Source organism: Pelodiscus sinensis, chromosome 11 (assembly GCF_052426305.1).
Source record: "Pelodiscus sinensis isolate ZL-2025 chromosome 11, ASM5242630v1, whole genome shotgun sequence".
Classification (NCBI taxonomy): Eukaryota; Metazoa; Chordata; order Testudines; family Trionychidae; genus Pelodiscus; species Pelodiscus sinensis.
The window spans coordinates 40,899,265-40,924,675 of record NC_143062.1 but is presented as its reverse complement, the minus strand read 5'-3'; positions in this window follow the sequence as shown (position 1 = coordinate 40,924,675).

Genomic DNA, 25,411 nt, shown 5'->3' with positions numbered 1-25,411 from the left:
AACGCAGAACTTTGAGGAATAATTCATTGAAACGACAGCACAGTATTTCCTGCACTTCTTAGAAGCAGTGCAACGGCTTGGGAGAGCCAGGGGTAATGGAGGAGCTGAGGGAGAGAAGTAATTGCTTGGGAAGGAGCGTTGGGGGGTTGTTGGGTGTAGGTGGGAGAAGAATGGAACAGAATTTTGAGGAGGATGGTTGCTGGGGTAGAATTTTTAGGGTGTAGCCCAGTAGGACTCTGGGTGGGGCTCCTCCCCCTCTTGGTCAGTGGGTGGCCACTTCGCCCCACTATATGCCCGCTCAGTTTCTCTGGAGGAATCAGTTGCATTGGGTTTTGGCTTTAAGGTAGTCCACAGTCACAGATAGCAAACCCAGGCCCTGGTTCAGGGCAGGACCATGATAAACCGTTCAAGCTCAGGCCTTGGTTCAGGGCCCGGCAGCCACACACAGTCCTTAGACTTTGGCCCTGGTTCAGGGTGGGGCAACAAACAGTTCACAGTTCAAATGGCAGCAACCACAGTTGGGTCCCCTTGCTCAAGCGGAGGTCTGACAAATGCAGGCTGTTGTTGAGGAACAGCCGAGGGGGGAGACTGTCACCCAGGAGTGGGGTGGCGGGCAAGGAGAGGGGGGATGCAGGCCCGCCCAGTTCACTGCGTCCCGGCCCAGGACCCTAACAGCAGCAGATTGGTCTGCTGCTGAGTCAGTGGGGATCCTCACTGCAACTCACAGACCCCGGTTCTGGCTCAGCCAAACTATTGGTAGCTATCCCTGCGCTGCTTCCATTTCTCCCCCTCGGCATGTACCTGGCTCCGGTGCAGGTCTGCTGTGCTCTCCAGGGCTGGAACCTCTGGCCAGGCAAGCATTTCTTCCAAACTGTGGCTCCACTGGGGGGCTGGTGGACCAGGCCAGTTCTCAGCTTCCTGCGGGTCTAGCTCCCCATTTGGAAGTGCAGGGGAGGCCTCAGGTTCCTCTGGGGGTTGAGGGCTGACTGGCCTTTCAGGCTGGTCTTCTATAGTCCTAGCTCTGCCTCCTGACTTCCAGTCAGGTGGGGTGCTGGGGCCAGGCACCTGCCCACCAGGGCTCTGGGAGGGGCTCCTCCCCCTCTGGGTCGGTGGGCGGCCACTCCACCCCACTACATAGACACCTGCCCCCATCCCAGACACCTGCCCCTTTTGCGGCGTGAGGGAGAACCTGGCGCATGCCTACCTTGAATGCGCCAGGTTGCAGCCCCTATTCCGGCTCCTCCAGAACCTTATTGAGGTTCTGGCTGCACTTCTCCCCTCACCTTTTCCTGTACGCCCGCCCTATCCGTGGCCCCACAAAGTCGCGAGACCTCCTCGTCAACCTGCTCCTGGCCCTAGCAAAGACTACCATCTACAATACCAGGAGCAAGATGGTGGGCGAGGGGGTTCTCTGCGACTGTGGGGGCCTATTTCTGTTCCTCCCTGGTTTCACGAATCCGGGCAGAGTTCCTCTGGGCGACGTCCACTGGCTCCTTCGATAGCTTTGAGGAGCAGTAGGCGCTGTCCGGGGTTCTCTGCTCGGTGTCCCCATCCGGTTCCCTAGTTATAAACCTTTAGCCTGCACCCCTTGTCCCTTTTGTCATTATTTGTCCCAAGTAATTGATTGAGCACGGGTCCAGTCATCCCTCCCGCAAGGCTGGGGGAGGGGCTTTTAGAAAGTGGGTGGGCTTTGCCCGCCCACTCTCCCGTGTCCTCAAATAGGACCCCACTACATAGGACTTTGGGGAGCCTCCCGCTGGCAAACCCTGGCTGATCCTTAGCCTCTCTCATTGTCAGGGACATCTGCCCCATCTCCGTGGGACCTCACCCCCCCCTCCCCCGTCGGTCTGCTTCACAAGCCCTTCTGAGTCACAGTCTCTGGGACACCCCGGCCCCCCCAGCATTTCAGGTGCTCTCCTCTGTCTGTCTCTTCCCTCCTCCCTGATAACTGAGGCCCCTTCATCTGGCTTTGTGGGCAGGGCACTGAGGAATGCAACCTCTCTTCCTCCCTGTCTGGTGCTGGCTGCTATGTGTTGTGAGCCAGCTGCCTTCGGTTCTGGTGTTACAACAGCCCCTGGTGGACAAAAGACACAACTGCAGCACTTCTCTGGCAGAATGTATTTTCTGCAGAGAAAGAAAAGCCTGCAGGGGATATGAATTCTGTGCATGCTCAGTGGCACAAAATTCTCCTAGGAGTAGTAGTTAATCTTCCTCTTGTCATCCTATACTTCTTCCAGCTATAGAGCAGAAATAATCAATGTTTTTATTGTCTCATCTTGTAATGGGCCCACGCCATTCGTTAGGATTTCTTTGGTTCCTAATCTAAGTAAAATGCTTCAGAGCAGTGGTTCCCAAACTTTTCGGCATCATGCCCCCTTTGGATTTTTGAGGAAACCCTCATCCCTCCCCATCTCTTCTTCACCATCATCCAACCCCCCCTTTTAACAAAAAATTCCATTTGTAATTTAAAATTAAAAATAAACACAAAAACTTGGAATAAAAATGTTTATTTAAAATTAAAAATAAGCACAAATAGTTTTTCTTGGCACAAAAATGTAATAAAAATGTAATTTAACATAAGAAATAGCAGAAACAAAACGATTTAATGTGAAGGATGATCCTGGATTTTCTTCACAAGTTGGGAAATCCTAGATTTGAAAGATGAAAGGGCACAATGCAAATCGTTTTCAACATCCAGTCGATTTCTTCGTTTTGTTTTTAATGTGACTAAACTTGAAAAGCTTAGGTGCAAGCTCAAGGAGGGAATTTGGGTGGAGAAGGGGCTACTGGCTCAGGGAAGGGGCTCCAGGCTTGAAAGTGTTGGGGTCAGGTGGAGGGTCGGGGTGCTGAGTAAACCACAGGCTTGTGGATGTGAGGGTGTAGGAGTTCAGATTCGGGTGTATGAGGGGCTCAGAGCAGGGGGGTTGGGACTATGATGGGCTCAGGACCCAGATTTGCAGTGTGTGGATTGTGCAGTAGTGTTGTGGCAGAAGACTGGGGATGTGAGAGGCCTAGGACAGGCGGTTCCAGTGTGTGATAGGCTCAGGGTTGGGGGGGATGCAGGGGTGTTATGATGCTGCGGCCAGATGGGGGCTTGGCCCCAATTGGAGGCTTGTTGGCCAGGCTTCATTTTTAAATAAAAATGAGTCAGGGACCACACAAGTGAGATGCCAAAAAAAATCCCCTCCAAGTCCTCCCAAGCCTCACTGGTGTGGCCCCAACTGAGATACCTCCCTCCCCAGGTACCCCAGCCCCATGGTGGGGGGGGAAGGTAGGTAGGACTGAGGTTCAAGGTCTCAGGCCAGATTAACTCTTCTGGGGTTCCAGGGTTAGTGGAATTTATAGGCCCTTCTACACTCTGAGGTGGAGCCAAAAATGAGGGATCCAGTGTGCAGGATAGGGATGGGGTGCAGAATCTGGGTGGAAAATAGGGCACAGGAGCAAGCTGGGGGTATGTGTCTGGCCAGGAGGGAGGGGGCAGGAGCAGGGTGCTGGTGGGTGTCTGGCTACGAGGCAGAGGCAGGGTGCTGGATGGGGTCTGGCCAGGGGGCAAGAGCAGAGTGCAGGTGGGGCCCTGGGCAGAGGTCAGGTGGGAGCCTGGCCAGCGGACAAGTTGCTGGTGAGGCCCTGGGCAGGGTACTCATGGGGGTCTGGGCAGGGGGCAGGGTACTCGTGGGGCTCTGGGCAGGGGGAGGGGACAGCTCAGCTGGTACCTAGGGCTCCCACAGCTGCACTCCTGGTCCAAGACTCAGGAAGTGTGTGCGCTGCTTCCCTCTTCCCAAACAGTGCGTTTCCTGAACCTCCGAGTCTGTTGTGCCACTGGGGACTTCCTTCCCCCTGCTGCCTTTGTGTGTGAGGGGAGAGAGGGGAAGGAGAGTAGGAGTCCTGGGACTGCACCAGCTCAAACTGCTCAAGCAGCGTGCACCCTGCTCCTCCGCTCCCCATGGAAGCTGCACGCTGCCTGAGCAGTTGGAGCTGGCGCAGTCCCGGGACTGCTTCACCTCCTCCACTCCCCACGCAAGCAGGAAGCAGGGGAAAGGAAGTCCCTGGAGTCATGACAGACCTGGCATTTCAGGAAAAGCGCTGGCGGTTTGGGGGAGGGGAAGCAGCGCACATGTTTCCTGAGATGCCGGGTCTGGCTTGCTGCTACGGGACTTCCTATTTCTTCCCTCCCCACTGCAGGAAGCCGCCCAGTGTGGGAACCGATGCTTTAGAGGTTGAGCCATCAGTGGATCTATTGATGGAATTAGAACGATTCAGTAATAACAACAAATATGGCTAGGTCTGGCTCAGAAAACTTTGGGCCAGATCTGTGCTGGATGAAGTCTATATGCAGAAAGCAATCTTGCGCTGACCTGGGGGATTGGCTAATCCACCTACAAATCTCTTGCAACTCAGATTCTGGACCTTGATCTGAATCTCCTAAGAGTTCTGGGAGAACTCATGTAAACCTTCCTTTCCCTGCTTGAGAGTCTACAGGCTTAGGGGTCATAGTACAAGTGTATCCCAATCTTCAGCGTGTGTGAGGCCTGATTCAAAGAGGATATGAAGTCTGCTGCAGTGCTAGCTGTGGGACTAATTTAACACAAGGCACAGATGCTCATGCAGGTAGTTCTATAGGGCCCAGTTCAATCCCTAGTGATAGTCACCATCTGAGCAGTTTGGGTACAAAATAAACAAGTTCTCTGAGTGAGATGGTGGATGAAATGAGCAGGAGACAATTGACTGGTTCTAGCACATTATGGCTGGGGCTACTAGAAGTTACAAGAAAAGGCAAATTGTGTCTTCGACTGTCGTGCAGCAAAGGCAGAGAAACTTTTTCCTCTATGTGCATTGAATGCGATATGTGCACTTACCTGCACCCTTAGAAAGTGCCCAGTCCACTCCGTAGGCTGGTGCAGGGAGGTGGGTGCAGGATCCCACCTTTCCCCTTTCTCTGGTGGTAATGGATGTTGGAAAGAAATGGTCCTAGCCTAGTGAGATCTGTTAATGTGTTTCTATCAATGATTTAGATATCGGCATAGAGAGCACACTTATTAAGTTTGCAGATGATACCGAGCTGGGATGGGTTGCAACTTTGGAGGATAGGGTCATCTTTCAAAATGATCTGGACAAATTGGAGAAATGGTCTGAGGTAAACAGGATGAAGTTTAATAAGGACAAATGCAAAGTGCTCCATGTAGGAAGGAACAATCAGTTTCACACATACAGAATGGGAAGCGACTGTCTAGGAAGGAGTACGGCAGAAAGTGATCTAGGGCTTATGGTGGACCACAAGCTAAACATGAGTCAACAGTGTGACGCTGTTGTAAAAAAAAAAAAGCCAACATGATTCTAGGATGCATTAACATGTGTATTGTGAGCAAGGCATGAGAAGTCATTCTTCCGCTCTACTCTGTGCTGCTTAGGCCTCAGTTGGAGTATTGTGTCCAGTTCTGGGCACCACATTTCAAGAAAGATGTGGTGAAATTGGAGAAGGTCCAGAGAAGAGCAACAAGAATGATTAAAGATCTAGAGAACATAAACCTATGAAGGAAGACTGAAAGAACTGGGCTTGTTTGGTTTGGAAAAGAAAAGATCGAGAGCGGACATGATAGTAATTTTCAGGTATCTAAAAGGGTGTCACAAGGAGGAGAGAGAAAAATTGTTCTTCCTGGCCTCTGAGGATAGAACTGCAGTAAGGGAAGTTTAGGTTGGACATTAGGAAAAATTTCCTAGTTGTCAGGGTGGTTAAACACTGGAATAAATTGCCTAGGGAGGTTGTGGAATCTCCATCTCTGGAGATATTTAAGAGTAGGTTAGATAAATGTCTATCAGGGATGGTCTAGACAGTACTGGGTCCTGCCATGAGGGCAGGGGACAGGACTCGATGACCTCTCGAGGTCCCTTCCAGTCCTAGTATTCTATGATTCTACCCTTAGGGTGAGTGTGCCAGGAAGGTGGAAGAAGACTCCGTTCACTCCTCTCCCACCTGCACATCTTGTACACCCTTAGAAGGACCAGGCAGGATTGGACCACAACTTGCCAAACCTAGGTAGCTTCTGTGCATGCCATTCTCCAAGTCCCTGGTAGACACAGCAGTTCCTGATCATTAAAGGTAAATCCAAAAGTCCCATTTCTGTTATTAGTTACTTACACAGCAAATCCAGGTTGCCAAAGAACCTGAATCCCATGCCTCTGAAGTGTTCAGAAGGGGACTGCTAACACCTAGGCTTATACTATGATCTGTGCAACCAAAATACCCCAAAGCAGGCTTGCATCTAATGGGGTAGCAAAAAGCTGGAAAGAAATTTGCATAAAGAACTAGTGCAGCCAATGGGAGGCCAGTGCAGCAGATTTTGTTCCCTGAGTTGGTTTTTAATAACGAATAGCATGCCATCTAATTTAAAAGGCTGGTATCGTTTATGGGGGTGGAGGGAGGCAGGGGAAAAGGAGTAATGTTTAAAATAGAGGGCAAAGAGATCTTTGAGTAAGAGCCAAAGAGGAATGACAGAATCTCAATCTTTTGGAAAACTACAACTAGAAGACAAATGCGAAGCAGAAATACAAAAGGAGGCATGTCAAGCCAGTGACTGACAGGTAACTGTAGCAGTGCTGCTTCAGCAGGGCCAATGACGATTTAGGGCCAATAACATGAGGCAGGCCAGATGGGAGGGAACACCGCCCAGGTTTATACAGAAGCTGTGTGGGAGTTGGGGAGGTGTGTGTGTGTGTGTGTGTGTGTGTGTGTTGTGCATTCCCTTGAGAGACTCTTGATGACTCAGTGGTTAATTATTAGCTGCGAACAAAAAAGATACTTGATCTCCATAATTGGCTGGTGGCTATCTGGCTTGCTTTTGTCCCTCCCAGATGGGGTCCGTATCTCTCCAGGGAGGCATATCTTGCTGTTGAAGGACACTGTTCTGTGTTGATTTAGTCTTGCAAACTGTACAAAGATAGGTTTTCAAGTATATTGAGTTTTCAGAAGGGCATTGCTATGATACTTAGAGTATGGCTAGCTGTACCCCCTTGCCCAACTTTCTGTATGACAAAATTGTCGGCAATGGGGGAAGTCTGTAGTATAGTTCAGTGGTCTCCAACCTTGTTAAGCATTAGATCACTTTTTGAATTTAAGTGCAATCCAGGATCCACCTCAAATCCGAACGCCCTTGCCCCGCCTCCTTCCCACCCCTTCTCTGAAGCCCCGCCCTGCTCACTCTATCCTCCCTCCCTCCCTTCCTCATCCTCCCTCATTTTATCAGTCTGGGCGCAGAGAGCTGGGATGCAGGGGATGGGAATATGGACTCTGATCTTGGGCTAACAGTGGTCTCCAACCTTTTTACACCCAAGATCACTTTTTAAGTCTCAGAACAGGTGAAGATCTACCGCCACGCCCCTTCCTTGAAGTCCCGCCCTCTCTATTCTCCTGTCCATCACTTGCTATCCTCAGCTCTTAGACACTCTGCTAAACAGTTTATTTTTAAATTATGCAATATATAAAATTAAAATCACATGTTTATAGTTATGAAATAAATGGTCTGTTTTTAATTCATGCTATTTAAATGTCAAATGAAGCATTTACAATTATACATTTTGTTCTCTGCTATTTTGTAAATCTAAAACCAAGTATTGATAATTACATATTTTTTCTTCCAATAACAAAGTCTCAGTGTGACACCTGTGACTGAACAGTATCTGCCAGTGTCTTGAAGTCTGGGTTGTAGTCTGAGATTGCTAGTTGTATACAGTCCATCAGATGGGCATCTGTGATCCTGCGCTCAGCTTGGGAAGCTTGCTCCAGCACAGCCGGAGGTAGAGGCAGCCTCCCTGGGCTGAGCGCAGGGCAGCCGGGCTGGAGGGAAGAGAAGTGGCTGCCCGGCCAGCTGGCCATGGCGCTCAGCCAGGGTGCACCAAGCTCCGCGTGGGCAGGCGCAGAGGAGAAGCTGCCGATCAGCTAGAGCACGGGGCAGCCTCTTTCAGCTGAAAGCCACAGTCAGCTGGCTGGGGTGTTTCAGCCCTCCCGACCTCCCAGCTCCCACCATTCCTCGCAGCTTCTCACCTGTGTTGTTGCTGGGTGAGTAGCTGCTCCTCAAATGAGGAAATCTAATGTAAACATACTGTGCATGTGCGCAGTTCAGAGAGGGCTCAAAAGCTACTCTTAGAGCCCCTGAGATCTACCAGTAGATCGCGATCTACTGGTTGGTGACCATGGGGCTAAAGGATCTGGAGTGTGGGAGGGGTTCTGAGCTGAGGTTGTTGAACAGCAGGGGGGGCTCTGGGAGGGAGTTTGTGTGCAGGTGGATTCAGGGCTAGGGCACGGATTTAGGGTTCAGGACTGGGGCCGGGGTTTGAGAGCAGGCTTCAGCTGGGCATCGCTTACCACAGATAGCTTCTGGGTGGTGGTGCAGGGGACTACGGTAGGCTCATCCCTCCTCCCAAAAGCAGCCAGCAAACTCTCTCCATCCCTGTTGTCCCGCCCCCCCCGCTCTGTGGAGATGGGGTACAAGGTGCAGTGTGGAGAGGGGCACTCTGAGATCAGCACCCCTTCCTCCTCCTCTTGTGCCCTGCACAGCAAGCAAGAGGCTCCCAGGTGTGGGAGGCAGCTCCAAGGCAGAGGGCAGGAGCAGCAGGGCAGTGCTGAGAGGCGCAGCTGAAGTGCCGGCACTTGATAGCCTCGTGGCCAAACCAGTCAGGATCACCTGTCAGAGGCTCCATGATCTACCAGTCGATCCCGATCTACTGGTTGGTGACCACTGGTATAGTGAATGAGACATCTCACAAACTTCTCATAGCTGTAGAGCAGAGAAAATAATGTGTCATAATATACATATAACACACGACAATGAAAGCCTATGGACAGTTATATCGAGAGAGATTAATTCCCTGGCAGGAAAGCTACTCAACAATTAGACAGAGAGAATTTTTCCCCACAAACAAACCATTAGTTATTGTGAATGTACCATCTACTTTGTAATGCTGGCATACTTCTATATACTTCTGCAGATAAAATAATTTCTCATAAATATATGGCTCGGCAATTAATTATTTATCAAAGAATAGCATTAACATTATCTGTGCATATCTGTCTATAAGCCTGGTCACTTGTATACTATATCTGGTTGTGCAATATTTCTAATGGCCAGTAGAGAGAGCACTGTGTTTTGTAAACCAACCAAAAAAAAACCATATTTAGTAAGAATATTTTAATATTTGATAAAAAACTGTGAATAATGTAAAAACGATAATCACCCACTCTATGTATGCTCTGTAGCAAATGAGATAAAGCTGGAAGGTCCCGCTCTGGAACGATGAAAAGTTTAAGCATAAACATGGCCAATATACATACATTAACTTTCTTAAATAATTAATGACAGGAGTGCAACATTAAAGGAGGTAATATTTGTAATTGGTTGGTGCTGAGATGTGTATTCATCTCTTAATGAATAAATAACTATCTTTCCTCACAGGACTTGTTAGTTAATACATGTCATGAAAAGCATTGTATACACGTATCAATTAATATCAGTCTATCACACAACATAGCTATCTAATCATTATGCTCATGTATTTAAAATGGTCATTAAGAGACGAGAACATACATCATTTTCTTCTCCCTCCCTCTGGAATGGATCTGAGGTACAGTGTAGATATCGGCTGTGAAAGATTAACTATCACGGGGAGAGTGGAGAGGAAGGAAGTGGACATGAAATATGTTTACTAGTTTTGTGTGGATTTAAATTTAAAATAATCTTAAACCTTTCAGAGTTGGATGTAAGTTTGAACACAGCTAACGGTGGATGTTTCCAGCCTTAATTTATGATATTGCCAATCCCCAAGTGTTGAAAACTTGAGTGACTTTCTGGGAAGATTTTCCTGGTGTTCATCCTAAATTTTCCTTTTCTTTATTTCATCGCATAATTAGACAGACCTCTGGGTATCCTAATAATGTTCTTAATCCTTGAAGTTCAAATATCTATAGGTGATATCAAGTCTGCTTTTTTCCTTCCAGTCACCACTTAGTCAAGCAATTTGTACTTAACTCTTTTTATCTTCCTTCATTAGCATTCCAGACTAACATTGCCAACTTTGTGATGTTTAAAAACCAGACTTCAGCAGGAGTGCTGGAATCTCCCCTGTCCCACCTCTTTTCCCAGTGGCCTTCCCCTCCTTTTCTCCTTTTCCCCCCTCCTCCCCATGGCTCTCTGCTTTTCCCTTTTCCCCCCAGGGAATCGTCTACAGAATCGGTATGGGGAGCTGCAGTTGCCTGTTGCAGATAGGAGGTAGCCCTGGCTGAGCAGAGGCTGGTGCTGGTCATGACCCAGTGTCCCTGTGGTCAGTAAATCTGACTGGATGTTGTGATGTCCCCAGGCCCACTGATAGGAGCGGGTGAGAGACAAACAGGACGATTGCATAGGGGCCTGGTGTTTCAGAGGGCCCTAGAGCTCCTGGACGCTTCTGTTGCCACAGTAGCAGCAGTGGTGGCCATTAGCTCCACGCCTCTTTGAAATGCCATGGGAGTGCTGCTCTGCAGATCTCTGAGGGAAGAGGGAGGACTCAGTGCTGTGCTCTGGGCAGTGCTAAGGACTGACTGCCCTTGGCCCTGCCCCTTCTGCCTGAAACTTTGCCTCTTCTGGGGTTAGGGAGCTGGTTCTCCCCCCCCCGCACCTTGCCCCCAGGCCCATGGTGGCTGTCGGCTCTGCTGGATGTCCCCTTTTCGACTGGACTTACCAGTAGAAAAGTGGGCACCTGGCCACCATCAAGTCCCCTGATACTTTTGTTGCTCCTCTCTGAACGTCCTCCAATTTGTGTACGTTTTTCTCAAAGGGAGATGCCCAGATCTGAACACAGTGTTCCTGGCAAAGTCTAACCAGAATTCTAGGTATGTTTTTGCTGAGTGATGTATGTAACTTGCGGAGGGTGTCTAGAACCTTGGGCAAGCGTTTTCTTACATCACCGTCTCTTGGGAGCACCTTTTCACATAGCCACTTTTATTTAAAAAAAGTTTGAATGCTGCTGAGTTGTGTATTTCCTCAGAAAACTGCTATATTGCATGTGCACAGCTGTGCCCAATATATAGGGGATATGAAGATGAGAGAGCAATTCAAACCCTAACAGAAAATGAAGAAATCAAAGCGGAAATAGTTGATCCAAAGTTCACTGAAAGTCACCATCTTCAGTGGGCCCACAGAGAGCAGCCCTTCGAAGGCAGAAAGCAAAACTACAACATTAATTCCATGGCCTGTGTTGAGCAATGCTTTTCCTGTACTCCAGGTTATATGGGAAAAGAATTACCACGGATGAGTGACTGGAAGTAATGGACTCAGAAATCCTCAGTGGGAACCACCATCCTTCCATGTGTGTAGGTTTCCAAATAGGCTTTACCCTCTTTAAGATGAATTACTTCTTGTCTTCATCTTCTGGATAGGACCCTAATGACTTAGGCACTGATATTGTCAGTTTACTCCTCCAGACCAGGTTGGCTTGAAGCCTGTGGGTTCTCTTATTATTTATTCATTCAGCACCCAAAAGTCCTATGCAGAAAATAACAAGAAGAAAAGGTACATTTTTCAAAATACCTCAGTGGTTTAGAAGCCTGGGTATCACTGAAAATCAAGATGTGGGATTTAGGAGACTAAATCAGGTCATTTTGAAAATGGAAATTAGGAAAGCTTGAAAAAAATTAGCCACAGTCCTTTCCCCCAAACAGCTTGTAATCTAAAAAAAGACATGACAAGGCCAAGGATGAAACAGAGGGAGTGGGTAGGTGTGCTGGAGGCAAGGTAGTTAATTAGAAGTTCATCAATTTAGAGGGCTTGTTTTAAATTATGGACAGTATTGGTGGCGTCACTTATAGTTAAGGTTGCTTAAGGCTTTCTATCACAAACCACTGTTTTAAATTCTTTATAATTTGGCCAAATTATAAACTTTTAGACTGAAAATTTCCACACTTGCTCTGTACCCTAAGGCTGAATTCAGCCCCTTTATGACTATGTAGTAGGTGTCAGTAATTGATTGTATATCTCAGACTATTTGTTTTGGTTGCCTCATTCAGTGCACAGTGAGGATAGCAGAGGGCTTGAGAAGAGAGGCTGTTCCTTTATGCTTAAGGCACTGGATTGAGAATCAGGAGATCTGCATTCTATTCCTGGCTTTCCAAGATTTCCAATGGAACATTTGCCAATGTAGCATCATGCCTACGCACAAGAGGTCCAATTAATATTGTGTAGTGTGATGGGGAATACTTGGCCTTTGCAGCTCTCTACCAGAGGCCCTACTATACTCCACCCCAGAAAGCAATGATGTGGGAGGAGAGAAGCAGAGGTGGATCTTGTAGGCCTGTGTGGAGAGGCCTCTCTGGAGCAGCCATCTTGGAAACTACAGAGACCTGATCCTTCAAGGGCTAGAAGGGTTAACAGCCAATCAGAGCCAGGAGGCTCAGATAAAAGGAGCCGCAAGCCCCTAGGTGGGCGGTCTCTGAGTAGGATTAGAGTGGTGTGGTATGGTGTGCCATACCTCACCTCTCTGACCAGATGAGGCTGAAACTAGGTAGGGTTTATTTATGGTTGCGAGGTGTTGAGAGACCTGAGAACTTTGGACGTGAGCTAGGTGTGAAGATAAAGGAGCCAGCTGAGAAGAGGCCCAGGAAAGTAGCAACAGCAAATTGAATTCAGCCATACATGGATACTGTTCGTAGGGACCGAGAGGACAGGATGGGTCTAGATTCCTCCACTGGCAAAGTGGTATGAACCCTGAGAAGAGGGTGGGAACAAACATAAGCTAAGCCCCAGAAGGGGACAGAGCTCATTTGGAAGTCCAAGTGAAGGGCTAAATTTACAGGCTCTAGGATGGGGCTAAAGACCATGGTGATGGCAGATAAATGTTTTGGACTCTGTTACCCAGGAAGGGGTTCATTTTGACTGTGTGGCCCCACTTAAGGGCTGACTCAGAAGGCCAGCTGGGGCAGACAGATGGGTCACAGCGGGTGGCAGGACCAGGAAAAGGGATGCAATATGACACCTACTCACAAGGAGATGCTGAAGTGGTGAGTAACTCCCTTGGGCACAGACAACCCTAACACTCAGTGTGTTGGGGGTAATTTTATGTAATACACAACCATAGGCATGTGTTGTATTATTACAAAATGGATTTCTTTAAATGCTTATTTTCTTGGTACACTCTTAACACAAAATACAGTTCTGCACCAATCCGAAACTTACAGGTTACATTGCACTTCCTCCTTTTGATTCTTTATTCCCTTTTTCATTCTGTTTGACTTTCAACTTGGTTGAAGAGCTTTGCTCCAGACTCCAAAGGCCTCTCTCTTCTGATCTCGCTCCCTGACTGTGGGTCTTAGATACATTTTAAAATATATTTCTAAAAAGGAAAGGGAGGGGTGTGTGTGTTAGGATCAGGTCCTTTCTCTGGCTTCAGGAGAGATTTTCCTGCATGCAAGGATTTATAAGTTAACAGGACTTGGCCAGCTCCTGTGAATTAATTTCCCTCTCCTCCTCACCTCCCTGAAGCATATAAAAGGGATGTGCTGGTCAGAGGTAAATTTTAACGATGAGAATCAGCGAGGGATTATCTCTTTGAAAAATGTTGGAGTGGAACAGAGCACTGGTGGCGTCCTTTTCTCCCTGGACTTGCCTGAAGAAAACCAGGCCACGAAGCTTTTTACTCCGGACTTCGATTAAAGGATGCCCTTTTGTAGTAGGTCCTTCAGCCAGTCCTGCCTGTTTACTTTGCTGGTGCAACACACAGAGGTGTTCAAATCCACATGGGGATGCAGAATCCATTTCTGCCTGTTACACAAATCCCTTTATAAACAGTGTTTTCTAAAATGTCAGAGATTGGCAATTTCCTAGTTCTAGGGTTCTCTTTAGAAAGTGGATCTCTGCCTTTGGAGTCCAAAAGGACAAAAGGGCACCTGAACACAGAAGGTTATGCACGTTCCACGATTGTTCTAAGCCAAAGCCATTAATGTAGGATTCAGAAGGCTCTCGGCAGGGGCAGATGACCGTTTTGCGGGGCCCAGGGCAGCATAATCTTGCGGGGCCCCCCTTTGCCACGGCACATGCGCGGTGATGCAACGCGCATGCGCGGTGGCGCCATGGCGCATGTGCGGGGCTTTTTGAAGCACGGGGCCCGGGCGGCCACCCCACTCGCCCTGCCGTATATCCGCCCCTGGCTCTCGGTGTCTTTTTTGGAGGACAAATATGTCCCCCAAGAGCATATGGATATCTTGTATATCTGACAACTATGTGTGGACATGAAATTCACAAGTGAAAGTCTTTGGAATTAGAATAGAAAATTGTTTCTGTGCATTTACAGTAGTTGGCCTTTCAAAGGAAATATTTTCTGCATTTTAGGTTCATCAAACTGGAGGCAATTAATGGTCATGTTTTGATTTTTAAAGTCTTCAACACTTGCTCTATTTTTTTTTAAATTAATAAAATGATTTGTTTTTCGCTTGAGGACTTAACACATTTTGGCTTCAGCCCATAGTGTGGGTGTTCCCTCTAAGTGCCAAGAGACAACTGTTTGTGGGAGAAGCTGCTTTTCTCTTTCTCTTCTGCGGTGCTGTGCACATGCTCACTTCAGAAGAACCAGTCACTTGAAATCTGGATATTAAACCTACAGAAATTGCTTAATAAGTGGGGGGAGGGCTAGAGCTCTAATAGGGTAGATAGACCATGCTCTTAGTGGAATGGGAATAAAATAATATAAAACCAGGATGAGGAATGAGATACATTCACCTTCCCTTGAATGGGCCATCAGAAGGGTTTGAAGCTGGAACCTGCACTGCCAACTTTCTGACTCAAATAAACCCAACATACTGGTCCCACTCTTTCTCCGAGCTCCTGCCTCACTCACTCCATCCCTTCCTCTTCCATCGCTCACTCTTCCCCACCTCACACGCTCATTTTCACTGGGGTGGGGAGAGCCCCCTTTTGACTTGGTGTTCAGTTGAAAACTAGACACCAGGCAACCCTATGCAGCATAGATTTCTACTACCTGGTAGTAGTAGTAGATTTGTATTCTCTAGTCAACCAGACACTAGAGGGGAATATAACATACACTTGGCCAGTGGGTTATGTTCTTCCCTGATAAGAGGAAGCTTGTCCTGAGTATCTGTGGCCTACCAGCAGAAGCCAGCCCTTGGTGGGATGTTGCCTTTACAATAATACCGCTGCATGGATCATTAGCAGTGTTAGAATCTGGATCCTTTATTGTCACAGGACAGACTTCTGTTACCTGAGCAAAAGGAGCAGCTTCACTGCCTAGTACCAGGAGCAAGTTGTCATCCTTTATTGTATCAACAGGTGTGTTGTAAGCAAAACTCGTGAAGTCATTCTGCCGCTCCACTCTGCACTAGTTAGGCCTCAGCTGGAGTACTGTGTCCAGTTCTGGGCGCCACATTTCAAGAAAGATGTGGAGAAATTGGAAAGGGTACAGAGAAGAGCGACAAGAATGATTAAAGGTCTAGAGAACATGACCTATGAAGCCAGGCTTCGTGAACTGGGCTTGTTTAGTTTGGAAAAAAAAAGATTAAGGGGGGACATGATAGCGGTTTTCAAATATCTAAAAGGGTGTCACAAGGAGGAAGGAGAAAATTTATTCCTCTTGGTTTCTAAGGACAGGACAAGGAGTAATGGGCTTAAAGTGCAGCAAGGGAGGTTTAGATTGGACATTAGGAAAAAATTCCTAACTGTCAGGGTGGTCAAATATTGGAATAAATAGCCAAGGGAGGTGGTGGAATCTCCCTCTCTGGAGATATTTAAGAACAGGTTAGATAGACATCTGTCAGGGATGGTGTAGACGGAGCTTGGTCCTGCCTTGAGGGCGGGGGGCTGGACTCGATGACCTCTTGAGGTCCCTTCCAGTCCTATGATTCTATGATTCTATGGACCTGGCAGTAGAAGGGGGTTTACATGAATGGGTTACACTAGATCTAAAATGAAAAGGCTAAGCTTAGGAAACCCCCAAACCTAGCTGGTTGCAACAGCCTGGAGGAGATTGAAATTCAACATATATTTCAACACATTGAGGGTGCAGTCTGGTTTTCATCACCTTTCTGTTTAATAGGACAAAAAAGCAACTAATCTGCTCCTTAAAAATTTCCCATATGACTATAGGAAGCAATAATGTATGGAACAACCTCCTTGCCCCAATTCGGGGTTGTTGACTTCAACATGCAGGGCTTATGAAAGAAAGAAAGTGTGAGGTGGATTCTGTAGGGAAATGAAGCACTAAAAAGGGTATGAACTTCTTTTACTGGTTACCAAAACGTGTTTTGATGTGGTTTAGGTAAAGCGGAAGATACAGGATTAGTAGTATCCCATTCTGAGTTGGATGGGGCAGTCCCAAAAGGTATATGTCAAGTTCCAGTCCTGGACTGAATGACTTCAACAGAGCATTTGTGCCGGATTCTTTGCAGTGCTGTTCCACACCTGGTGTGGGGGGAGTCTTAGCCTCCCCTTACCATGGAGCCCTGATTTTCCTCTTCCTGCCCTTAAGGCCATGCCCAGGAGCTGGAGCTGGAGCTGGGTAGCAATGAAAGCTACCTAGGTAGCCATGAAAGCTACCTAGGTAGCCTGGCTGCTTTGGGGAGGCCTCAGACCCTTTACCTACTCTAGGTGGTGAAACCCACAGTTGTGGTTTTGGAGCTGAGGGAACTAGAGCAGAATAATTCCTCATTATTTAAAAAAAAAAAAACTTTCTCACATTACCTGACTCAAAATCCCACGAATCGGGGTGAGAGTCAGCGTGAACAGGGAAAGGGCGGGAAGGGAGAAGTGGGGATGGAAAAGATGTCATTGAGTCATTCGAATCTCATTTTTACTTACACCCTAAACCAACTTTCATCTGAAATCACCAAGGGCACCAACATCCCGCACCACAAAAGCATTCTGTCGTGTTTTATTTTCTGACGTGAGGTTATGCACAGAATCTGGCTTTGTCTGACAGTGCTAATGGATGGAAGAGCTGGTTGTGTGAAAGGTTATTCGGTAGCTAAGATTGCTTTAGGTGGCTCAGCTGTATCGTGTCATAAGATGTGCCATCAAAGCAGGAATTGGCAGTAAAGTATCCTTTGTATGCTTGTAAATGGAAAACACATTTACGATGTGGCAATAGAATGTTTGGCAGACAGTCAGCTGGTGTACCTTTTACAAACCCCATTTATCTAGGATTTAGTGTTTGAATCTGATTAACTGCAATGGGTTAATTTGATATAAAGCAAGTTGTACCTTGGGTACAACTTTTATTCTCAATAGTTGGACTCAGATTATATTTGCTTGTTGTCCACATATGAATCTAGTGAGAGCTGTGCATGTACGCTAATGGGATGATAAGCATCTCTGCGTCGTACTGACTGTGACATGCTGTAGGATAAAAAATGGCAAATCTTTGCTGTTGCAGTGGGAAGAGGTGATCTTACCAAACTGCAAACTTTTCACAGGTATCAGCATGTTATTTTAGTCTCTCTTGTGTATGTTTTACAGTTAGAGATGGTCTCAATCTGTTCCCTTGTGTAGCTTCTTGCTCTGTGCAGAGATTAGAATAAACACTGGTGTGAATAACACAGGCTGATACCTTGAAGAAGAACGATGTTGTGGTTAAGGGACTGGACTGGAACTCAGTATATCTGGGTTGACTCCTGGTTGTGGCCAGACTCTGTGACTTGGTGCAAGTCACTTAATTTTGTTGTGCTTTGGTTCGCTACTTTTTGTCTTGTCTTTTCTGTTTTAGGCTGTAAGCTCTTTAGGGCAGGCACAATGTTTTTATACTTTTGTGACACACCAGGGTACAATCCAGTCTGATGAGCAGCTGTCACTCCTGCTCTGCAACCTCCCATGCCTTTGAAGATCTTGCTGATTCAGCCCCTGTCTGGCACCATCACAAACAGCTTTGCATCTTGCAAGCCACACTGAGTGACTGTGTCTAACAGCGGCCTGCCAGCCAGGCTTGGTTTACATTCTGGCTGTCACCAGCCTTGGTTACTGCTGGGTGACCCCAACACACCCCAGTCTCAGTTTTTTCATATAGTGTACTGTCCTGCTCAGACCTCTTCTGGACAGTGCAAATTATACTGAGTCTATTATTCCTTAAGAAAATAATGAAGAGAGATTTTAAGCGAGTACAAATAGTGCAGCATAACAGTCAGCAGTGGTTACAAGAAAATAAAGAAAACATTTACAAATGCCTGATTTCACAACCTATATCAGATTTAAGTAAAGTTTCTTACCACATGCTTTCAACAGTTTTAGGGTATGTCTACACAGCAGGGCTAAAGTTGGAATAAGCTACGCAACTTCAGCTATGTCAGTTGCGTAGCTGAAGTTGAAATAGATTAATTTGGCTTTTAGCGCTGTCTACACAGCAGGGGATCGAAGGAAAAACACTCTTCCTTCAACTTCTCCTTACTCCTTGTAAAATGAGGGTTACCATGAGTCGGAGTAAGAAGTCCTCCAGCTTGACGTTATTTTGAAATAAAGGCTTGTAGTGTAGACGCTATTCCAAAATAACACTGCTATGTAGACATATCCTTACACACCAAGACTTGTAGGTCAGGGTTTCATTAAATAGTTCAGCCAGAGCTTGGCCATCCCAGGACATTAACCCACAGAACGGTAATGATCATTTTGACTCTCTGCAAGTCATTAACATTTCAAGGAAAGTTTAAAAATCAATTAGGCTGCTCTCCTGCTGAACAATTATACAGGGCATGAAGATCAGATGATTCTATTGTCTGCAGTCTTGGGAAAACAACAGTCTCTCCTTTCAGTGCTGGCGAAAGTGACCATCTCCCCCGACATTAATACAGCGAGGGAGGAAGGATTGGAATCTCCATTAATCAAAGTGAATATCTATAATCATAATACTTTGTATGAGCTTGTTTTGGACTTAGCCTTTATTGAAAGGTCTTGACCATGGAAATATTCTAGGGCAGTGATTCTCAAACTTTTGTTGTTCTTTGTTGTGGATCACTTCACATTTTGGATAAAAGTGCTAAATTAAAAAAAAATTTGTCTGGACAAGTGATTTCCATTAAGTTTGTGTCTCTTCCCCTCTGCAGCAACTTCCAAGCTAGGGCTGGGAAGGAGGGTGGGGTTTCCCCAGCTGGAGCTGAGGAAATTCACCTCTTTTTCGGGCAGCCACTCCCCCTCTAAGCTGAGCACTTGGGTAGCTGCCCAGCTGATTAGCAGAGCACCCACAGCTGGCAGCAGCCATCAGCATGTGTTTCTAGTGGAGGTTCACATGTGCACATGCCTCGGTACACATAACATTTATTCCACACATGGATGGGAAAAATTAGAGAGAACACTGACTGCATCCCCCACCTACACCATATCCTCTCCCAAGGTCACCACCTCACCTTACATGTGCATCTTCCCCATGGTGCAGGCACCATGGAGCCAAGCCTGCATGAATAAAACGTGAATAAATAAAGAACAGCTAGTTCCTTCTAGTGCTACTTAAGTGTAAGTGAACAATGAGCATACACCTGCCTGTGCTATAATGACACTTTCCCTTTGCATTGTAGACATATCCTTACGCACTTCTCCCCCACTGGTGCGGTATACGAGCACACCACAATGTTTGTTCTATTTATCCTCACAGCATCCCTGTGCGGTTGGGATAGTCTACTGTCCTGATTTTACAGATGGGGAACCAGGGCACAGAAAAACAAAGTGACTTGCCACAAAGGAAGTCTGTTTCACAGCCAGGAACTGAATCCAGCTCTCCAAAGTCTCAGGGTAGCGTCTAATTCCCTGTCTAGCAACAATAGTATGATCCAGACCAGAGGTAGGCAAAAGCCAGTCAGTGGACCTTCTGAGATCTCTTCCAGTTCTATGATTCTATGATCCAGCCCGTCTAGCTCTTTGATTCAGCCGGTGCAGCAATTCCTGGCCCTGCCCCCACAGTGCGCCCTTTCAACTGCTTCTATTTAAAGGGCTTGCATCTTCCCCGTGGCTGCCAGGCAATGGCAGCTGCAGGGAAGGCACAAGCCCTTTAAATAGAAGCAGTTGAAAGAGCTCATATGTTCCGGCTCCGAGGCAACGCGCTAGCAGCAAGGCTGAGAGCAGTGAGCCCTTTAAAAAGCAAGAGTTGAAAGGGCTCACAGCTCCCGCCCCTGGCTAATGTGATGCCTGGGAGTCCAGGGGAGGTGTGAGCCCTTTCAACAACTATTTAAAGGACCTGCCCCTTCCGCCTGAGGCCCCACCACTTCCGGGGTGGCCCACGATTACTTCAAACATTTTCAAAGTGGCCCCCCCTTCAAAAATGATTGCCCCCCCACCCCCTTCAAAAATGATTGCTCTAGACTCAATAGGAACATGGTCTGGAAAAAACTCAAAACTATATGGTAGATCTCTATTCAGACTGGATAGAATGTTTTGTTGGCAGACACGGAATGTAACTGAACGTAAGGCATTGTTTCTTTTCTGATCAGGACTGTTCCTGTTTTAATTATAAAACCTGAGTAAACATACCTATTGATATAAATATTACTAATGTTGGCAGCAATTGAAGGTGTCAAATATGTGTATCAAGACATTTTACAAAGTAATCATTTATGAACATAGCCCTATTAATTTGTTTAGTCAGATACAGAGAAGCAATAAAAGTGATTGACTAAAAACAATTAAAACAGTAAAAGTAAATTGTTTGTGTCCATTAAAACCTGCTGAGCCTGTCAGATGAAAATTGTGGGTTTAAATGCGAAAATTAGAACTATTGATTTTATCTATCTAGTATGTATGTGAATACCCAAGTCCTAATTTGTTTTCGTTTTCCTAGCTAAAAGCCCTGGAGCTCAGAATAAAGGTATTCCCTAAATTAGCTCCTGCAGACACAATTTATAAATCTTCAGAAAGTCATATGTGATAACATCTCAGGGAATATTTTTTGGAGAGAGAGCTAATGTTCAATATCAGTAGCTCTATGTTGCTGAACTGAAAATAAATATGTACCAATAATGATAATTTATTGCATTTTGAAGGAAGGGAAAAATGAGAAATCGACATCAGAAAAATATGACATTTATACAGGTTAGATTTTAGGGCTTCTCTCTTAATTTGTATGGGTGACTTTATTATCATTTTATATTTTACATGGTATACTAAATCTTTGACTCTCTGAACTATTATTTTTTAGTGTTCAATTAAAATCATAGCATAAAAGGAGTGTTGTGTCTGAGCTGGTATAAAGAGAGCAGGGGATAAGACTCCAGCTGTCATGTAGGGCTTCAGAAAGGGCTAATGTCATGAAATTAAACAAACCAGGGCTTTAAAGGAGTATAGCATGTGTTGACGTACCAATGTTAAAAGTTAGATCTCTGCATTAGGCTGGATATTCCTTTGTATAGTCCATTTATGTCCTTAAGAAATCACACCTTTAGACTGTATAATGTAGCATTTGGTGGTTAACTATTTGATCAATGAAGAGCGTCTTTTCATCTTGCTTTGGGGGATGCAAGTCACTTTTCCAGATCATCACTGTTTTTAGAGAGGTGTCATTAGCAGCATACCTGCACACAACCTCTGTTTCTCCTCTTGCTTTTTAAACGCAGGCAGGAAAGATCAGATGTGTTGTGATGCATGAATCTAATAGTGGTCCAATATTTCTAAATCTGGTCATGGCAGGGGGATGGATGACCTCCAGGCATGAGTCCCTCCCTCTGATAAGTATACATGGAACAGATACTCAGCCACCAATGCAATATGGGTCTCGGCTGCAAAGGGTGGTGGGTCTCTGCCAGGTGTGGTGGTCAGGCTTTGCAGCCTTTACTAAAGCAAAGAGGTAAACACAGACACCCCATCTTCATCCCATGAACAACTGAAGAGAATTACTATAAATGGATCCCTTGGGTTTTGCTCTAGCAGGGAATGATTTGGCCATTTTATTTCACAGAGGTGTAATAAGGAAGGGTCTTTTCCTGAAGGAGAGAGGGGAGGATTTTATCAAGCACATGGGGAAACCTCTCAAGTTCTGGCTGTTTTGCACCTCCCCAGGGAGTGAGGACTGGGTGAATGGGAGACCTGGGCCCTTCAGTACTTTTGGGTTCTCCTGTTGTAAAATGTGATGAGAAAATACAGCAGTAAATGTGGAGCTATGCCAAGGGATTAATGTTGGATACAAAGGGACAGGAAGGGCATGGCAGTGTTAAGTGCTGCTCTATGTTCAGAGTCCTCCATTCTTTCACATTCTCTCTCTTTTTTTCCCTTGTGTGAATTTAGTGCTGCTGAAAGATGAGGTACTGACATCTCCCCTGTTTATCTTGGAGCTGCTACACTATGGGAAGCGGCAGTATGAGTCTCCCCATGCCACCTGGTGGATGTACCCCAAGCCTGGCCTGACAGGAAAGGAAGCATATTCTGTTGCACACAGAGGTGCTACTTCCCTGCTAATAGGGTGACCAGATAGCAAGTGTGAAAAAGAGACAGGCAGTGAGAGGTGCCTATGCAAGACAGAACCACAAATATCAGAACTGTCCCTATAAAATGGGGACATCTGGTCACCCTGCCTCAGGGCTGGGCAAAATATGGCCTGCGGGCTGTATCCGGCCTGTCAAGCCACTGGATCCAGGCCGGGGATATCACTGGATCCTGCCCCACACCTGCTGCTGAGGAAAGCAGTTGCTATGGGGCCCTGTTTGAACAGCTGAGAGCCCTGGGGAGGAAGGAGAGCCTTTGTGAGCTGCCCCCGCCCCCGCCCAATCCCTTTGGCTGGTTTCTGGCCAGTGAGAGCTGCCTGTTGTTAACCAGCAGCTTGCAAAGCACCTTCCCCCCTCTTCTGAGGTAGCTTTTCAAAGACCAGTGGCTCCTGCAGCCAGCGCGAGAGCAGGACAAGCAGGGAGTCTGCCTAAGAAGGCTGCTGGCCGGGAGTCCAGCAGGTAAGTTTCCTAGCCAGAACCTGCCCCCCTCCTGCATCCCAGTCCCCTGCCCTGGTCACAATTGCCTCCTTCACCCAAACTCCCTCCCAGACCCCATTCTCCCTCCTGCACCCTAATCCCTTCCCAAAGCTCCCTTCTGCACCCGGCCTCCATCCCGGACCCCACACCTCCTACATTAATATTGTGAAAGAGTGATACCCTCGACCACTTTCCAAATTCTTGGTGTGGCCCCCCCCATCAAAACCTATTGCCCACCTCTGCCCTACCTACTAGTATCAGGTTTGCCTGCAGGCACTTTGGACTCTGCTTTGCAATGGTGTCACCTATTCTACCTTCCTAATGACATGATACCATTGCAGCCGAACAGTGCGTAAGCACGAGTGCATGGGGAAAATAAAGCAGGAGAATCAGAAGCAACCACTGGGAAAGGGTGAAACCCAATTAACAGGCTCAAGAGGCAGCGGGAGCCCCCTTGCTTGTCTTACTAGCAAGAGCAGCACAGCCAGAATTCACAGGCAGTTTTTCTCTTCATACGTGAATGAGGTTTTTCTTGCCCTATGAAAAATTCAAACACTATAGGCCAGAGAACATAAGAACATAAGAACGGCCGTACTGGGTCAGACCAAAGGTCCATCTAGCCCAGTATCCTGTCTACCGACAGTGGCCAACACCAGGTACCCCAGAGAGGGTTGACTGAAGACAATGATCAAGCAATTTGTCTCCTGCCATCCCTCTCCAGCCTCTGACAAACAGAGGCCAAGGACACCATTTTATCCCCTGGCTAATAGCCTTTTATGGACCTAACCTCCATGAATTTATCCAGCTTCTCTTTAAACTCTGTTATAGTCCTAGCCTTCACCGCCTCCTCTGGCAAGGAGTTCCACAGGTTGACAACACGCTGTGTGAAGAAGAACTTCCTTTTATTAGTTTTAAACCTGCTACCCATTAATTTCATTTGGTGACCTCTAGTTCTTCTATTATGGGAACTAATAAATAACTTTTCTTTATCAGCCCTCTCCACACCACTCATGATTTTATAGACCTCTATCATATCCCCCCTCAGAGGCACCGGTTTTTTCGTTTCCCTGGGGATGCTCGACCGTCACTCCTCTCCTTCCCTCAAAGTTCCACCTCCACTTCTTCCTGTCCCATTTCACCCCTTCTGAGTGTGCCTCTCACTGTTCTTGCCCCCACTCTACCCTTCCCTGCCTCAGGCCCACCAATGGGGGCGGGGGAAGGGCAGTTGCCCCAGGGCCCAGCAATCCAAAGGTGCCTGGGGCTCCTGGAAGCTGCTGCTACTGCGGCAGTGGCTAGAGACCCTGGCCCTTTAAATCACTTCTGGAATGACACCCAGGGCACTCTGCATGGCTCAGAGGTGGGGGGAGGGAGAGGACGTGTTCTGTGTGGTGCAGATTCCCGGCCCTACCCCTTCTGCCCACATCCATGCCCTTTCCAGTGGCACGGAGCCAGCCCCTTCCCATCTTGCCCAGCGGTCTACAAGCCACTGAACAGCTGGTCACCAGAAGGCAAGAGGCACTCGGGGCGGGGGAAAGAGCTAACTGGTGGGGCTGCCAGTGACTTTTGAGCGCCCACTATTTTTTCCTGTGGGTGCTTCGGTGCCTTTATTGTGGTCAATCTGCTCCATTTCCAACAGTCTCTTAGGAAATGCTTTGTCAGTTCCGGTAGAGGAACTTGTTCAACATAATACACGTGGGAGAACTAATAACAGGCAGTTGCAATCTGGCATCTAAATTGGACTGTTCTGACTGTCATAAATGGACCTTCATTAGTGTGGGACAACGTGAGCATTTCAATATCCAATACTCCGTCAGAAAAGTCTTGAAGGAGCGTTGGTTAAGGTGACTGTGTATGATGCGGCTATTTAAACCCATTACTCCTCATTTAGCAGGCAAGGCAGAGGTGCTGTTTTTCTACTGCCTGTACCTTGCCAGACTGGATTTTTTAAGTGAAAAAGCTACGCAAACCTGCGTTTTCAGCTCCACTACTAATCCACGCTGTACTCCAGTGAGGTGTCTCCCCCTCGGCCCTGCCTCTTCCAGGAGCACAGAGCTGCCCCCTCCCATCTTGCCTGGGGACCTGTGGAGGCTATTGGCTTTGCAGAACCCAGCAGTCCTGACTCCAAATCCAGTGCCTTAGCTGCTAGGCCAGTGGTCACCAACCTTTTTCAGCACAAGCTCGCTTTTTGAATTTACATGCAACCCAAGAACTACCCCAAGGCAATGTTGCGGAATAAACAGTCTACTTTTAATGTATGTGGCTATGTCTACACTACTGGGTTTTTGTGCAAAAACACATATTTTTGCGCAAAAACCCGCAGAGCGTCCACACCTTAAGCATGTTTTTGCACAGGAAAATCTACAGTGAATCGACCGAACAGAGGGCTTTTTGCGGTGTAGATATACCTCCATCTACGAGGCATAACTCCTTTTGCAAGAGTTCTTGCACAAAAAGGCGTGCGTGGATGCTCTGCAGGGGTTTCTTGCGCAAAAAGAGCCTTTCACAAAAAGCACAGGT